General features: G+C 40.0%; 1 protein-coding gene across 12 annotated transcripts in view; it reads right to left on the bottom strand.

Moving 5' to 3' along the window:
• Positions 1 to 18,927, bottom strand: part of ACACA (acetyl-CoA carboxylase alpha) — a 268,765-nt gene that overhangs the window by 223,061 nt on the left and 26,777 nt on the right. For 2 of the 12 annotated variants that reach the window (XM_019732525.2, XM_074320152.1), the window contains exon 1: positions 5,243 to 5,394. The exons of 7 other annotated variants lie outside the window; for them this stretch is intronic. The gene's annotated coding sequence lies outside the window, so the exon portion shown is untranslated. Of the gene's footprint in view, positions 1 to 5,242; positions 5,395 to 5,463; positions 5,619 to 5,662; positions 5,745 to 18,927 lie in introns of those variants that run through there. 3 more of the 12 variants (XM_074320149.1, XM_019732524.2, XM_019732523.2) reach the window with 3 other exon arrangements.

Raw genomic sequence — 18,927 nt, 5'->3', positions numbered from 1 at the left:
ATTACATATATATGTACACATATATTCATATGTATATGTATATACATACGAGAGATAATGCAAAGGTGGCAAAATGTTTAAAATTGGTGAATCTAGGTCAAAGGTACAGTAGTATTTATTTCACTCCTTTGTAAGCTTAAAATTTTTCAAAATAAAAAGTTTGTAAAAAATATTTACCTCCCATGCACACTTTCTATGATGCCACTGGAGGATATTCTCCACCAAAATGAGGAGATAAACCAATAACAGCGAAAACATGGGAAATGATTTCTCTAAACAGAAAAGAAATTAAGAGAATCCCCAGGATGATAGTGAAGCTTAAGCCCAGGATGACAGCTATGTGACAGACGCAGAGGGCAAATAATTTAGATTGGAGCCAGTCTTAGAGTCTGGGAGAGCTTTTACAGAAGACCAAAATTAATAGAATAACTGACCATCTCAACGTTCTGAGAGATTTGGAAAACTGGTGAAGAGTGAGGTTAAATGAATGACAAGTTTTCTATTTCAATGAATAGGAAACTAAGCAAACAAAAATCAAGACTATATTAGCTCTAAGGAAAGAGGTGTTTAAAAAAGAAGTCATGGCATATTATGCAACTAGATTCTATATAGCATTTACAGATTTATAACTATGTAAACACTGAATATTGACATAACCGAAGTTACAATACAACTCAGCCGGATAGTTGGTTGCACCCATGGTAAAGTCAAAAATGAACAGGGAGGGTAAGGAAAGGAAAGAGAGACAAATCCTCACCTTCCACAGTAGGACATCAAAATGAAAAATCAAGACAGGAAAACGAGTATATTATTTACAGACAAAAGGGTATAATAACAAACATATCAGCTAAAATAAATGAAAGTGGGGAGGGGCTAAGGACTACTGTTTTACTATAACAAACTGTGGAACAAGAGGACTTTTAAAACTATGTGCATGTATAACTGTGATGAAAATAAAATGTAAAAAGTTCATCTCTCTCTGAATATTAAGTGAAGAAACCAAAGGTGTCGAATGGTGTGTTAAGTATGTATAATCTGGATAAAAAATTGGCAGAGTGGGCAGAGAATACATGAGTATTTACTTAAAAATGAATAAAATCTGATAACTATTAAAAAATCAATAACTTTAAATTTAAGTTAATATATCTGATCATTACTATCAAGAAATTATAATAAGAAATTAACAACACTGCTTAAAATTTTTCTGGTGAAGGGAATTGCATGGCTGCAAGACAAAAGTCAGGGTGAACAATGTACCTGTATATGCTTTTGTACATTTAAAATTTTACTAAGTGGATGTACTACTTATGCATTGGCAACTGAAGATTTTAAATAAGTTTTAATAAAAAGTTTTACCCAATTAATTCCATGCCCTTCTGATCCCTTATCTCATATCTGCCTGAACATTTAAGTAGACAACTGGCATGTCATTCATTTATTTATTAATATGTGTAATTGACTCTGTTATCTCTTCAATGAAGCTGGAGAAAGTTATTCTCTTCCAATTGTTTTAGTTCTACCCCCCCAACGCCTCACAATGCTGTATTAAGACTAGGCTTTTTCATGTTGAGTGTTTCATAGGAATTCTAATGACCATTTGAGTTATGAAACTAGTAGACAGGAACCATGGGTTTACTTCAACAGGAACATTTAGAGGCCTCCAGGTAAAAAGCCATTTTGTGTATTCAGAAAGCTTTGGGATTGTGAATCAATTCCCCCTCATAATCTTATTTCATAGGACAGCATTTAGAAAAAGTTGGAGCCATGATTCAGGTGTGTCAGCTGCCTTCCAAAGAGTCTCAAGGATAAGAATAATTTCTTACTTGAAGAAATATTGCTTGGTGTTGTGTTTTTTGTGGGGTTTTTTTTTTTTTCTCCCAAGTCTTCTAGATGTGTTAAGGAATTGTACTTTATTTTACCTGGCAGAGAAGCGAAGCTGGAGAGATTCATAGGTTAAAGCAGAAATTCATAATCCTCTTGGAATTATAACATCTTTTGTGGTTTTAAGGAGTTTTAGATTGAAAATAATAAAGTACTCTCAAAAATTAGCTGCTTCATGAGGCATTAGATCAGATGATGAACTACCTATATAGCTGGAAGTTTTCAACAGGCGTATCAGATAAAATATCATATTAAGTGGAAAATTGGAGTATCAAATTCCTAAGGTATATTCCAATACTAAAAATTCTACTAAATTCTTGGATTTTATAAATCGAATTAAAGAGAAATTAAACAGCTTGCCTTGTCAGGGTCAGGAATACCACTAAATGTTGACACACAAAACACAAATAACACAACTATCTATCTTCGTGGTGCTAATCTATCGATATTACTATTATTAAACTTAAAAACTAATCAAGCTTCTATCAACCTACTATTTGCCCCAACATGCCATGTGTGTAAATATATATATATACATATATATGAACTATATATATATATATATATATATATATATATATATGAACCAACTTATATAACTAAGGACAGATTTGTCTACAAAAACAGAAGGTAATTTTTAGGAACTGCATTAGTGAGTGTACTCACTATTTCTATCATAGGAGATAGCCAAACATTCATAAATGAAACCTTACATTTCCTGAAAAAGATTCTCCAAAACTGAGTCTGCTTTTCAAACTTAACTCCATAAATTCATTCAGAATTTTCAAACTTTGTGTTATTATTTCAAAACTGAAAATCATTTATACAAGCTCATTCTCTCCGGGATGATCACTTTATAACTGGCACTGCCGTGCAATTTCAATTCCTGTTGTCATGTGATGACATACAGTACTGTGGTTCCTTACATAAAGGAGAGTGAGTAGGGCATGCTGAAAGGATGGAATGAGCCGAAGTCCCGAATAACATCATTGAAAGGTCAAACCCATTTGGGCCACCAACCTTTGCAAGGCACTTCACACCCCTTGTTGAAGCCACTTTTCACTTGCTCCCTTAAATATCCTGAGACTAGCTAACTTTATAGTAGCTTGAATGAATAACAAATTGGTAAGAGAACTATTTGAGCATGTACACTAAGATTGAGCATGTATACTAAGATATACATTTGAGCATGTATACTAAGATTGACTGGTTGAAATCATTAGAACCTATGCCCTATCAATCAGATTCATATTCCTGTGTAAGTGCAATGTCCTTATGACACTATTTGTCAGTTTCCTATCTAATAACATCTTCACATAATCCATTAGATTCAAGCAGTGAATACTCAATTGTAAAATTAATGAAACAAACAAAAACCAGTTAAGCAATAATCTGTTAAAGTGGAAGTTCAATGAATATTTCCTTTAAAAATGTCAGTCACCTCAACAGTTAAAGAAATTTGGGGGGGGGGCAATGAGTTTTTAATGTTCATTCACTTTTTTATAATCTTATTGTTTTAAGGGTTTGGAAAGATGCTTGATGTACAGTTCCTGTCATTATGAATCTTTAACATGTTAGATAATGATATAACAACCTTTTTTTTCCAAATTGTGAAAATACTACTCCAATTAGAAAAACTAATTGTACTATAATACCAACGTATTATTCCAACAATTTTTATTTTAATTTACTTCTTCAACCAAGACTATTAGGATATTATATATCAAAAGAAACTTTTTTAAAGAAAGAAAACTACTAGCCCCAGACCTGTTAAACCAGCATGACAGGTAAAAAAAAATTTTTCCAAGTCGTTGACTGAAAAGGAAATAGAATTTTACATTGAAAAGGAAATCGAATTTTACATAATGATCTACACCTGAAGCTGTTCACAGACCTTTTGAGAGGTCAATATCAGATGAGAGACTTCTGAGGCTGGCTTTCTTTCACAATGCCAGTTCTTTGACATAACCTAGTCATTATCTGAACTACAAGTTCATTAAGCCAAATGCCACCATTTCCCAACCTTTCCTCCTATTTTAAAAATAAATGTGCTTGGTAGATGTATGTCTATTCTGCACTGGTAAATTCAAAACAAAACCTGCAAAACAAGTAAACACAGGCAGCTTTATAAGTGAATCCTTTGTCTTTGACATCTTTCATATGCCCGCTTTACAATGTTTGTTAATTATTCTTGGATTCACAACAGTCCTCCAGTTACTAGAAATGAGGAAACTGAGGCAGAAGAAGCAGGAAGAGACTTGCTACTTTTGAACAAGCACCCACCCACCTGCAGCTGCTGTTCCGTTCTACATTAGATCACAATGCTTTCCTTAAAGGTGCCTGTCAAATAGGCAGCCTTGAAATCCATCTCATCAGACATCCAAGGCATTCCCACTAAAAAGTAGGAGACAAGTCAGAGAATTCCTACCACCCAGGAAGAAGATACCATGTAACCAAAGTAGTAAGCATGCTTCTCAATCTGCAATATGGGGCTGGGGGAAAAAAAAGAATGAAAAGAAAGCGAGATTAAAGGGACCAACTTCTGAGACTGAGGACGAGGCTATTAAGTTTATCCCACACATTGGGAAATTACTGAAACACTGCTTAAGTATAAATGGGATCAATCAGGAAGTCCTAAGGTCTTTTGATTTCGGTCTTAAACCTCAAAACAAAAATATCTGAAATTAAAGTATTTCCCATACTGGAGTAGCTATATTCTTATATGCTTCTATAAAACTCACAAGGCCTACATGCAGTCCCTGATATTTAGAGCTGATTCCAAGTGTCCACGAGTGTCCACTTTCCCGTGTCCAAATCCAAAAATAATGTTGGCGCTAACCTGAGCAGGACCTTGACGCACATTTCCCTCTGAAATCATTAGCCTCACATTACCTTCCGACGTCCTATCTCCAATACCTTCCCTTTATCAGTATGGCAAACGGGTAGGAGAGAGTAAAAACAGGCATATGCATTCACTACTACGTCCCTTACAGAAAACATCATAAAACGCTGGGAGCAGGACCTGGCAAGGAACAACTCGCCTGGCCCTGGCTCCCACCACGGTACAGAGACACAGCGAGAGCAAAAGATGCCCGGGTCTCTCCACCCCACCCCTCACTCAGCAAGAGAGAGAGAGAAGACTTTCAATGCAACTGGACCCAACCCTCAACATCCCCCTCCCACGTGGGTCTTCAACCTCTCCCGAGCGCAGGGTTGCACTGGAGAAAGGGTCAGACAAGGAATCTGACCACGCTGAGGCTGGCGCGGGAGAGGTGGAGGGGCGAGCTCCAGGCAGACATCCCAGCCCCTTCCTAGAGGCCCTGGGCTGTACGCCTCCCAGTTCTGGGGTCTGATCACCCACCTCCAGAGACTCCAGGTCCCTCCACATCTCCCCAGAAGGGAATGCGAGGCCCAGGAGCTGCAGGGAGGGTTGTGCTGTCTGGCACCGGGTCGGGACGATCTGGAGCCCCGGCCGCGTGCGAGCGGAAGATGGGAGGCGCCTCCCTACTGCTGCCGGCCCTACACCGGGCCCCATCTTATCCAGAACCCAGATCACAGGCTCTGGGGTAGTCTTCACCTCACCTCCCGGCGGCGACGTCCGCTGTCCGAGGCCTCCGGAGCCCCTGCGCGGAGGCGGTGCTGGCGGGGAGTAAAAGCCGGCAGCTCGGGCGATGGCTGACAGGCACTCAGCACCAGGCCCGCCCGGCACACGGGAAAGGGGCGGGGCTTCACGGGAGCCGGCCCGCCCCCGCCCCGCCCCCGCCCCGCCCCTGCCTCCTACCTCAGCGGGTAAGCCTCATGAGGTGACTACGTCGAGGGTTACTCCAGGCCGTTCACCTCCGACCCGGCTCCGGGCAGCGGCGCTGTCCGGCCGGCAGAGTGGCAAGGGGTCGGGGCCGAGGGCCGGGCGACAGCCAATGGGAGGGCGGCGTGGGGCGGGGCGACGTGAGGCGATGCTTATGGTCTGAGCGCCGCTCTGCCATTCGGGGCCCAGCGGCAAGAGGGCGGGCGGGTCCGGCCAGCTTTGGCACCCCGGGGCTGGCCTTCGCCGCCTTTTCTGCTGGAGGCGGATGTAGTGCAGGCCCGTAGGCGCCCCCTCCTGGCGGACGTGTGAGTGGGGGATATTACCCTGCTTGCACCTCGGATCTGGGAGAGAGGCGCGGGCCAGCCTGTGGGTAGCGCGGGAAGGGAGCCCAGAACCAAGGAGGACTGAAAAGGATAGAGATTTGGTGCGGTCCTCCTAAGGATCTTTTCGTGTTCAGTCCTACAGTGTTTCCCCGAAAATAAGACCTAGCCGGACCATCAGCTCTAATGCGTCTTTTGGAGCAAAAATTAATGTAAGACCCAGTTATATTATATTATATTATATTATATTATATTATATTATATTATATTATATCATATCATATCATATCATATCATATTATATTATATTATACCCAGTCTTATATCGTGTAAGATCCGGTCTTAAAATAAGACCAGGTCTTATATTAATTTTTGCTCCAAAAGACGCATTAGAGCTGATGGTCTGGCTAGGTCTTATTTTCGGGGAAACACAGTAGTAACACCCTAAAGAGGTGGATACTGCATCCTGTGAATAGCCCAGGATCACACAGGCTGGTTTCCAAGTTAGTGCAGGCCAACTAACCCCTATTCTGGAACAGCATAACCAGCCTCCCTTGGCTTCCAATGCAGACCCAAAGTAGCCTGCCTACCTCCAAGGGGTCTAAGGTGCTGGATCCTGGAGCACTGAGGGGCAGCCTCAGTAAAGAAAGCTTAGTAAGAAGGGCATTGTGCCAAAGGACAACCGTCCTTTCTGCCTGCCCTGAGCAGAAATAGGTACCCTAAATTCCTGAGTTCTTGGATGAAGCATGCCTCCCAACTGCCACTGTGGTTGTACCAAGCCTTTGAGAAGCCAATGAATTTCTCTAGTTTTGCCACTTATTGCTAGCAAGACTTTAATGATGGCTGTGTGTTGAAAATTATTAGGAACTTGTGGACTAAAAAGGGGCCACATACAAAACCTGACAAGCTTAGGGGAGGCGCACAGCGGCCCTACAGACTCAGAGACCAAAATAAACCACATAGGATGGTCTGAACATACAAATTCCTAACTAAAAGCGATTCTGGCCGATAGTCCTTGGCCTGTAGCTTCCTTGACAAAGGTTGATTTTTACCTTAAGTGAGCCTGTCTATTGGATTTAGTCTTCTCTCTTCCTCCTCCTCCTTCTCTCTCTCCTACACCCCTACTGCAGCTCCCTACTGACCTAGGGGACACTCAATAGAAAACCAGAACAGGATAGACTAGGAAGGAAAAAAAACAAAACCGGAAATTCTGGCAGCTCCCTTTGGAGAAAAGCGGGTCTCAGGCAGTGGAACCAGCAATTGTATACAAACAGAAGTAAGAAATGTACTAAAGATTCCCTCGACCCTCTCCAAGACCCTGATGAATTTGCAAAGGAATTTGAATTGATTGTTAGAACATATATGATCCTGGCTATTCTGACCTATTCCAATTAACACATGTACTGGTTTCTGAGAGCAAAGCAACAGAATTACTACATAAGGTTTGCTGGGGGAAACTTTTGTAGAAGAATCTGCTTTTATTGTAAATAGTCAGGTCACCTTAAGAAGGATAGTAGAAAACTGAAATGGGCTTTAGAGAAAGAAAAGAAACAGAAGCAAGCATAGGGCTGCTCCAAGGATTATGATACTTTAGGAGAAACTGAAATAATCATAAAAGGGGAAACTACTATGGCCCTTGTAGACACTGGGGCTACTTATCTGTTCTGAACACCACCCAACTAAGTTGCCCTCTCCCTCAGAGTAAAGCTTCTGTACAAATGGTAGGGACATCTAATCAACCAATGTTTGCTTTTAAATCAGCACCAATTCCCCTCCAGCTAGGAAAGGTTATGGGGCAACATATATTTTTACTAGTCAAATCTGCACCAAGTCACCCACTAGGGTGAGACTTTCTTGAAACCAATGACACCCACATACCTTCTCCCAGAAGGGTAAAATGTATTTAGAACTAAACGAATCAGATACTGAACCAATTGGGAAAATAATGATTTTAAAAGAACCTACATGAGAGGAAACTAATCTTGAGACTGACTAAACATTTGTTACAAGACATTTCAATGCAACTTTGGGCCTTTTCCAGTACAGATATTGGCAAGATTAAGTCAGCCCCTGACATTAAAATAACTATTGACAATACTTTGCATCTACCTAATATTTGCCAATATCCTTTAAGGCCTGATGCACTAGCTGGAATTAGCCCATTACACAAGATTATTTTTTTTTTTTTTTAAAAAAAAAAAGGGGGTCTTATAATTCCATGTACAAGCCCCTGTAATTCTCCTATCCTTCCAGTAAAGAAACCCAATGGGAATGGATGGAGATTTGCACAGGATCTCATAGCTATAAATAAAGATATCCTGTGGTTCCAAATCCATGTACCCTATTATCAGCGATTCCTATATATACCGCCAATATTTTACAGTGATAGATTTATGTAGTGCCTTTTTCAGCTGCAAAAAAAAAGACAGGAAATACTTTGCTTTTCCACCTGGGAAGATCACTAGTTTACTTGGACAATAATGCCCCAGAGATATACAGAGAGTCCCACCTATTTCTCTCAGACACTAAAAGCTGATTTGAATGATGTTGAATTTCCCAGAAATTCTACTCTAATCCAATATGTGGATAATTTACTCTTAGGCTCTAGGATGTATTAGACTCCCAAGAGGACACAATTTACCTTTTACAATAGCCATAAAGGGACATAGGGTCTCAAAGGACAAGCTTTGATTCTGTTTACCCCAAGTAAAATACCTTGGTCATCTAGTATCTAAAGATGGGCTACTAATTAACCCTGAAAGACTCAAAGGAATAATATCCTTTCCTCTTCTAAAAACAAACAAACAAAACAGCTTAGAGGATTCCTGGGTCTGACTGGATACTGTCACAACTGGGTTCCAAATTTTTTATTAGTGGCCCAGCCTCTGTATGTCTTATTAAAATCAGATCAGCATGATTCAATTCAATGGAACCCCCAAGAGAAGCAAACTGAAGAAGCTCGAGACAATTAAACTCAGTAGTTAAAGGGCTCTCTCCCTGCATGACAACCATCTCTGCTACAGTCGTGCTATGCAAACAAACAGAATAAAAAGTTATGGGCTCTCTCCTCTATTTATGTTACTCATTCTGTTGACTCTCCACTGAATTCTCATCACACTCAACACTTCTGTCAGTCCACTGGCTTCTTATGAAGTACTCTTGCTTTCTGGGTCTAATAATCCTTTAACTCGTCGTAACAGTCTTAATCCAGCAACTTTGTTGTTACTTTCTTTGCAGGATGAAGACATCCGCAATCATGTTTTGCTTACTGACCATCTTCTTGTTCCCAGGGATGATTTACAGGAAACTCTTAATGATAATGCTGACTTAATTTGGTTTACAGATGGATCTCATCTGAAAGATGAACAGGGTCGTTATGGAGCTGGATATGCAATAACTTCCATGGTGAATATAAATTAAAGGTTCTTATTTACCTGAATAATAGCTGTCCAACAAGCTGAAATAATTGTTCTAACTGGAACTTGTCAGTCAGCCAATGATCAAACAGCCAATATTTACACTGACAGTCGCTATACCTTTGGTGTAGTTCACAACTTCCAGAAAGTTGTGGAAGAAGTGAGGCTTCTTGACTTCCTCAGGGCAGCCCATAAAGAATGGAAAACAGGTTGCAGAATTATGAGATGTCATTCAGTAACCAAAACAATTGGCAATTATCAAAATTCCAGGGCATTCTAAAGCTGCCACCATGGAAGCAAAAGAAAACAATTTAGCAGACGCTGCAGCTAGACAAGCAACAATAAACAGCCAACTTATCCAGACTTGAGACTGTTTCGTCTCCCTATTAAATCAATAAAAGACTCTCTTTTACAGTTCCAATGGACAGCTACAGGAGAAGAAAAGAAAATATGGCAAAAAAAAAAGCGGGAAACTTTGACTCAGACAAACAGATATGGCTTGGACCCAATCAGAAACCAATCTTACTTATAGGGGCTCAATTACCTATACTTCAACATGTACATGAGCTAACACATTGGGATCCTGAAAAGATGATTTCATGGCGTAAAGAATATATTGGAAACCTTCTCCTACTATAGCTCATAAAGTGTATAGCAGATGTTCTATTTGTCTAAAATATAACCCTGGAAAATCACTCCATGGGTCCCAAAGACATTTCCCACTTCCTTTAGGTCCATTTGAGGTACAAGTGCCACCATCTCAAGGATAGAAATATGTGTTAGTCATGATTTGTATGTTGTCTCACTGGGCTGAGGCATTCCCTTGCAGGAAAGCAACAGCCTTAATGGTAGGTAAGTTATTATTGGAAAAAATAAATCCCCAATTGGGGAATTCCCAGTGAGTTACATAGTGACCGAGGGACTCGTTTCACTGGGCAAATAATATAATCCATTTGTAATATTTGGCCTATTCTACAGTATTTTCACTGTGCTTATCACCCCAGTCCTCTGGATTGGTGAACTACACAAATGGTACAATTAAAACTCAACTACGTAGGTAAAATTTCAGAAGCTTTTAATCTCCCTTGGCCCAAAGCACTCCCTATAGTGCTCCTCAACCTGAGATTCACTCCTTTTGGTAACCATAGCCTTTCTCTTCATTAGTCACTGGTCACCCTATGCGTCCGGATGACGGGACATATGAACCAACTTTACTAAAAGGAGACATTCTGCATTATTGTCAAGGACTTATCAACCAGCTTAAAGAAATTGATAAATTAGCAACTGATTCACTTCACAGTGTGATTCCAGGAGAGGAAGACATCAAAGACACGACTCATAACCAGGAGAATTTGTCCATTGGAAAAGACATCAATTAAAGACTCTCCAACCTCCTTGGAAGGGACTTGTCAGCGGACATCAAAGACTCCTCAAGGATGAGAAGCCACGGACATCAGAGGTAGACACAGCTGTCTACCCAAGACTTTGAGGAGGTTTGTATACCGACATAATTGATATTGAACTTAAAATAACCATTTATTTGTCTTTACCTGTCTGCTAATAATATTAATCATAATGATAGTTCTACTTGTTCTTTGGGCTTTTCTCAAACCCTGTACTTATACAGCCCAACTGTTAATAATTGCTGAAAGTATATAACTTTTATATTATCAGTAATTCTATTTTCATGGTTTATTTTTTAAAACTTAGAAGGAATGTTAGTGTAGAAGGAAAAAAAGGGATGTGTGTGTGTGTGTGTGTGTTTGAGAGAAGTTAAAAGGAAGTAGTTTGTTCTAATAAGTTGATTATTTCTGAATGAGGAAAAGGAGACAAGCTGAGAACAACAAGTGAAGTTGTAGAAGGTTAGTGGAAAAAAAATATTGAGAAAGGAATTATATGTATACACATAAATGCTAGAACCTAATTATGGGAACCTGCTTATACGCTAACCTAACAAGGACTATTAACTATATTAATTCAGATGGAAGCTAAAGTGGCTATTTAAAAAAAAAAATGGCTCTCTATAATGGCTGCTGAGGCACCAGAAACTTACTTTGAAACTCTTACTGTCCTGCTGGTCTCCGGAAATTTTTCATGGTAATTGGAATTTACACCATTGTGTTCTTATAGCCTTGGCCCCGATTAAACCTTAAACTTACAGTTCCCAGATGCACAACTAGCAGGAATCAGATTAATAATGAATGACACTTGTGTGGTTCCAATGGGAAGTAGATGGGCCATATTAAAATAACAACAAAAATAACAACAACACCAGTAAATGGGAACCCATCTCATGGTCAGATTTTGAAAACTGAAGAGGTGTACGTTGTGCTCTCAAACTATAAGTGAATGTTATTCTAGATGAAAAATACAGAAGAGTGAGACAGATAGCAAAACTTGAATCATGATAGCTTATAGGTTAGAAATGTGGTTTTTACTTAGTGAAAGCCCATAAGACCTGACTGCCTCCCATTTACCTGCCTTTCTCTGGAAAAAAAATTCGGCTTTGACAGCCACCCAAGCTTACGGTCTTGCCCCATCCTCAGTGGTCCACCATTTCAGCAAGACAAATGATGACACTTAAGACTGCCTAGGAATGAGCCTTCCTAGCACCCTGGGACCACATTATCCAACCAAAAAGGTGGTCATCGATGCATCCTTTGGATTGATTTATGACCAAAAGGGGGAAGTGTGGATGAAAAGGGGCCACATACTAAACCTGACAAGCTCAGGGGAGGCCAGCATGGCGGGCCCCACACACTCAGACTAAAATTAACCACATAGGATGATCTGAACATAAAAATTCCTAACTAAAAGCAGGTCATGGCTGATGGTCACATCCTTGGCCTGGAGCTTCCTTGACTAAGGTCAGTCTTTACCTTAAATGAGCCTGTCTATTGTCTTTTTGCATCTAAGGTAACATACCCTTGGAATGTCAGAGGAATCCCTTTTTCCAGACCCCTCAGGATACAACCCACTGCACCAGAGCAGGAGACCACAGAACCCCTCATTGTTATCTTGTTCCTGAAATACCATCTCTAAGTGGTGTAAAATGTTAATTAACTGTCCTGTACCCACCAATGTAAAAGAAGTATGTGTCTCTCCATTTTACTTTTTATCCAGTCCCAGAGATTTCCCCACTTTTCTTTCTCCCACCTCCTTAATCTACCACCAATGGATTTCATGTAACCCTCCTTCATCTCCTCCTTTGAATCTAATGTATAAAATAAGGTGCAAAACTGCCATTCTCTGGAGCATTTCTTAATCTGTTGACATTTTGCTTCCTGGCATTGTCATCACTTTGGCTCAAATAAACTCATTGAAGTTCTCTACAGGTTTGTACGTTTCTTATATCAACAAACTGGAAAAAGTCTCTATATATAATACAATTATTGAGTGAGAAAGAAAGAAAATTGGAGAAAATTGCACTTCAGAAGAATGGGGTGAGTTTAACCCTTACCAAAGATTTAATGGCGCACCCAGTAACTTTACTGATCTTTCCACAAGCTTGTGCTAAAGGCCAAGAAAGGTACAGAGGATAATGATTTCGTGGGAAGAAGTTCTATGCCAGAGGGCAAAAAAAATGAATAGGGTAGAAATACACACACCTGAGGTAAGAAGTTTGGGGCAGAAACTGATGCAGGAAGAGACGAAGATTGGTCCAGAAGGACCAATATTCATCTAGGAGCCCTCGTAATACCACTAGGTGGTGGCTTCTCCAAGAGTTTACCAACCTACTTTAAGATAATAGAGAAATTTAGGAAGATGTAGACTTTACAGAGCAGTGACCCGCATTTCACAATAGCTGTGTCTGTCATTGGATGCATCTGTCAGGTGAAAAAAGATAGGAAATCACAACCTAAAGATAATTGCACACAACTTCCTGGTTTAACAAGATGTTTGACTTGGCTGACTGAAAAAAAAGCCTGGGAAGACGGAAGTTTAAAGGGAAGTTTAACCTCTCCCTAACAGTGCTCTCAGAAGCTGGCATGAAGAAAGTGACTTTGGGAAGAACTGAAAACCTTAAGGTTACCACTTTTATTTTTCATCTACCAGTCCTAGTTCCTTTTAAGTAATAGGAACTCTGACCCCAAGACTCCTTCTTAGTTGTGTTGCTGTTTATCAGCGTTAGGAACACTGCAAAACCAGGTTATCCTTAAAAACTGTCCTTAGGTGAAACTTCAGCAAGTCCTTACATGTACTGCTTTTGACCTCACTGAATATTTGAAGTAATTGAGCTCTCGAAAGAACTAGCCAAGGAAAAGACCTAATGAAAGAGCTGCAGTGAAAGAAAATGAAGGATGAGATAGGATACACCAAGACCACTTACAGAGGATCTAATAATCTAATTATTACTATTAAATGTTAAGACAACTGGGCAGAAAGTGGACAGAGAGCTGTGTCTTTAAGACAGTATACCTGGAATTTCAACAATTCCTAATCGTTGTGTTGTTTGGTGCATGCCACAACCTGCCCATCGACTATAAGCTCTTTCGAGCTGTTCCATGAATTCTTGCCACACAAGCCATTATGTCTGTAAGAAGCGGAGGAGGAGAGAGAGCCAAAGGGTGGAGAGAACTTACTATACAAGACTAACAGGTGGAAGAAAAGGGAGTGAGTAGAACATTTCTAGAGGCTGAAACTAGAGAGCTATAATGGGCTGAATTGGGTCCCACAATTCATATGTTGAAGTCCAGTTACCCCAGTACCTCTGAATGCGAGTATATTTAGAGATAGAATCTTTAAAGAGGAAATTAAATTAAAATGAGGTCATAAGGGTGGGCCATAATTCTAAGTGACTGGTGTCCTTATAAAGAGACGATTAGGACACAGACACACGCAGAGGGAAGACCATCTGTGAATGACAAATCGACGAAGCGTTGGCAGAATTGTGGGTCTTATGATGGAGAAGACGGCCATCTATAAGCCAAAGAGAGAAGCTTCAGAAGAAACCAACCCTGCCAACACCTTGATCTTGGACTTACAACGTCCAGAACTGTGAAGAAATACATTTCTGTTGTTTGAGCCACCCAGTTGCTAATACTTATTATGGGAGCCCTAGAAAATTAATACAAGGTCCCAAATATCAAATGGTTTCCAGCATTTTCAAGAAGGTTGTATAAAGGTATCAGAGATTTATCATGAACGTTCCAGCCATCTTCCAACCTTTAAGATGGTCTCTAATATTGTGTATCAACTGTAATTGAAAAATAAAATTTTAAAACATTGAAAATAAAAATGATTGTCTTTCACCCTACTGTGGGAAAAAATAAGAAAAGTCTGAAGGGTCGGTCCCTGTCTTTAAAGTGATTATAGTCTAGTTGGGAAGACAAAACTAAACACCAAAACAGAGTGCCCACGTCTTGCTCCTGAGACGATAAGCCATACAAATTTTATAAGAGCCACGGATGGGAGAGGACAAATTCTCACAAATGAAGAAACCAAAAAATACATAAATAGCATGTGTGTCATTTTGGCACTGTATTGTCAATTCTATTTTAGTTTATGGCAGTGTGAAGTCTGTTCCATCTGAGCACCTGAAACAGAATCACTAGGTGCTTGTTAGAAACGCAGACTTGCAGCCCACTGCAGACTTTTTTTTTTAATTAATTAATTTATTTTTTAAAATTTATTGGGGTGACAATTGTTAGTAAAATTACATAGATTTCAGGTGCAGACTTTTTTTTAAGTGGTAATTATTCACCCTGAAGTTTGAGAACAATAGTTTATGATTTATTCTTACTGTCCCCCTCTTTGCTGCCAGTATCTTTGGATAAACAGCAATGTCTCCTACACCAGCTCTTCCAAGATAAGAAAATGTGATCAGGTTAGGCCAGAGTTGAACCAAGGGAAGAAAGAAAGTGCCTTAATAGGAAATGGAACTATGAAGAGCCCCCTGTCCTGGTGGCTGTCACGGTTCCAAATTCCTTAAGTAGCAAGGTCAGCGATCAACCTTTAGAAAAGAGGAAGAGGCAATACTGGGATGTTACTCCCTACTGCTCCCCAATAGACTCGAATAGCACATACTCCAATCTGGCTTCTGGCTCTTGCCATGCTTATTCTTACCTTTGCTTATGCTGGCAAACTTGTCCTTCTTCCCGTCTAATGTTCTGAATCTTTCTAGTCCTTGGAAGTCCCCTTTTCTCTAAGAATATCTCTTTCCTTCTCCAGCTGCTACTGCTCTTATCTCTCCTCTGAATTTCTATAGCCATCTGGTTACCACCACACAGTTCAGCACTTGTTAGGCTCTAAGTTTTTGTGTGGATGGTAGTTTCAGTTCTCCAGCTAAATTTTAATACTCTTAAAGGCAGAGAGCATTGCTTACAGTTTGGTACTCTCCTCTATAGCTCTTCAAGTAGGGCTAGGTATGGCTATTAGTCAGTGCTGTATTGACTGAAATAAAGATTAGCTCTGTACCTGAGAGGCCACACTGCTCTGAATGTCTGCTTATCTGTCTTCATGTCGCCTCTGGGAGGCAAAGCCTCCAGTAGGATACTTAGCTGCTTTACAGATGGACAGACTTCACCGAGCAAGTCAGCGCTTTGACCAGAATTGTGGCTCCAGTCATGAGACAGAGAAAAAGAAGACCCAAAGGCCTTTATCTGAACACTATGTTCCTTTGTTCTGTCAGCCATTCAAGTTCGTCCAGAGTGAAGAGCCCAGGAACTTCAAACCATAAGGTCAGAAAATGTCCTCAGGAGGCCACTTTATAAGTCTGGTCCTGACGATAAAAGGTAGGATTGCACACGGAAGGACAGGGTCCATAGTGGTGACCCACCACAACATTTTCCCATGGACACTTGGGTTGTCACGAGGCTTTTCAGCTCTCCCAAATCTTAGCTGCTTCTTCCACAACACTTCCAATATCTTTTCTTTTTAAATCTCTTCCTAAGTCAAACACACCTCACAACTGAATACCCAGAAGAAATTTAAAGGGCCCTTTTCTCTAAAGGCAGGAACACGGATACGATGACTCGTTTAGGTCCTGCCCAGTTCTGGGACTCTGCCATTTTATATTGATCAGCTTTACAAGCTTCTCAACTCTGACCTCTTTCTTCTGCAAACCCATGAAAGTGCTTCTGGTGAGTTCACTTCCTGCTGCTGTCCTCACCTTCTCTTTAGACTTCTCCAGTGTCTCCATGACTCCTATTTCAGACTCAGTTTTTACCCCAAACAAATGCCCTCACTCTTCATTGTTCTTATTATATATGAAACACAATACATAATGAAATACAATGTCAATCATTTTTACAGAACCTTTACTTTGTCGAGGAAAACTGAACCATCACTCAACTTCCTTTTATCCTTTTCATTCCATCAGGCCTAAAGTTTTCCTACATCATAGGAAGATTTCACAATGTCTTTTTTTAACCTCACTACTGGCTAACATACTAGACTAGCGGGCAGAAAGCTATCTCCCCCAACACTTGTTTATCAGTGGACCTGCTCTACTGATGTGCCCAATTTTCTTGTATTATCATTATTTTTTTTATTAGTTTCTGGTCCAATATTCTTAGTGAAAACAAAAAGGAAGAAAGAAAGATAAAGGAAACTAAAAACAAATGAAAATAAAATGTAGTTTAAATCAGTGAATGAGATGGCCATAGAAACTTGAATAGCATAGTTTTTGGGGGTGAATACTGGCAAGCAGAACTGAGAAGTGAGCCTCGGTATTGGCAGTCGAAGCCAAAAATTCCTCAAGAGCAGCAGGAACTTTGCCTTCTCTGTGTTCTGGATTTTAAAGAGCTTGAACTTTTTAATCAGATAAACTAGGCTTTAAATCTCGACTCTGTCACTAATTAGCTCTGTGACCTTAAGCAAATGACCCCCTTTCTAAGCCTGTTTCCTTATCTACGAAATTGAGGTATAATATCGACCTTGTATTGTGTTTTAGATTAAATGTTATAATTAAAGTGTAAAGTTTCTAACACAAAGCTTGGCACACAGTAGGCACACTAACGATATTACTTCCCCCTTTCTCTGTGTCCCTCCTCCATTTCCTACTAGTGTTCAGTACAAGAACAAAATATCCTATGGATACTCACTTGATTCAGGAATGATTGTTCCCTTCAAGTCACCACCCACACCATCCTGGGCCAATATTCCCAGGGTAACAGAGCATGTGATCAGGGACGTAGGGGTAATCTGAATCCTCTCCCCTTACTTGGAGGGAGCAAGTAAACGAAGAAGTGACTGTGGCCTGAGCTTCTGACCACCAACCAAAGGGTTGGCACTGTGAGAGTATGCCTGGCCCTGCTCAGTGCCATGGTTGTGCCACACTGAAAAGGGTCTTGGTCCCTTTGGCAAGGATGTGAGACAACAGGATCTTTCACATACTGCAGATAGGAGTGTAAATGGGGACAACCTCTTAGAAAACAGTTTGACATTAATTAGTAAAGCTGAATATATCCTGCATACTCTATAACCCAGCTTCCATTTCTGGATTTAAACTCTGGAGAAAGTTTCAAATGTTCCCCAGGAACATTATTCATTATGGCCAATAACTGAAAATAACTCAATGTTTCTCAGCAGTAAAATGGATAAATAAATTATGGTACATTCATACAATGAAATATTATAAAGCAATGAGAATGAACAAACTATTGCTACATGATTTTTACAGACATAATATTAAGCAAAAAAAGCCAGACAAAAGAGTGTGTCCTATTATATAAAGTTCGAAAATAGGCAAAACTCATTTGTAGTGGTAAAAATCTGAATAATGGTGACTCCTGATGGTAGGTAGTGACTAGAAGATATGAAGAGAACGTATGCACTTTGTGCTTACTTTAAAATAAGTAGGGTCTGAAAAGATGCTCAACATCCCTAATCATCAGAGAAATGCAAATTAAAACCACAGTGAGATATCATTCACACCTATCAGAGCGATTACCATTAATAAATCAACAAACAACAAGTGTTGGTGAGGATGTGGAGAACAGGGAACCCTCATACACTGTTGGTGGGATTGTAAATTGGTGCAGCCATTATAGAAAACAGTATGGAGGTTCCTTACAAAATTAAAAATAGAACTACCATATGACCCAACAATTTCACTTCTGGGTATTTATCTGAAGAAACTGAAAACACTAATTCAAAAAAATATATGCACCCCTATGTTCACTGAGGAATTACTTACAATAGCCAAGATACGGAAGCAACCTAGGTGTCCACTGATAGACAGATGCGTAAAGAAGAGGTGGTACATATATACAATGGACTATTACTCAGCCACAGAAAAGAATGCCATCTTGCCACTCATGACAACTGCAGAGGATCTGAGTAGATCTTCTGCTCTATGATCCACCTTGCTATGTTATCACGAAGTCTACAGAGGATTACACTAGATTTATACTCTTTACTAAAAGGTGTGATTTTAAGAAAACCTTCAACAGCAATTATCTGTCTAGGAAAGTCTTCCTGAAATGCAGACAGTATCACTCATCTAGTATAGTTAGCTCTTCCTCACAACCTCTCAGCCCAAGTCGTGGGCATGTGGTCTACC

The sequence above is a fragment of the Rhinolophus sinicus genome, linkage group LG15, assembly GCF_036562045.2.
Source record: "Rhinolophus sinicus isolate RSC01 linkage group LG15, ASM3656204v1, whole genome shotgun sequence".
Taxonomy (NCBI): domain Eukaryota; kingdom Metazoa; phylum Chordata; class Mammalia; order Chiroptera; family Rhinolophidae; genus Rhinolophus; species Rhinolophus sinicus.
This window is presented reverse-complemented; position numbering and strand designations above follow the sequence as displayed.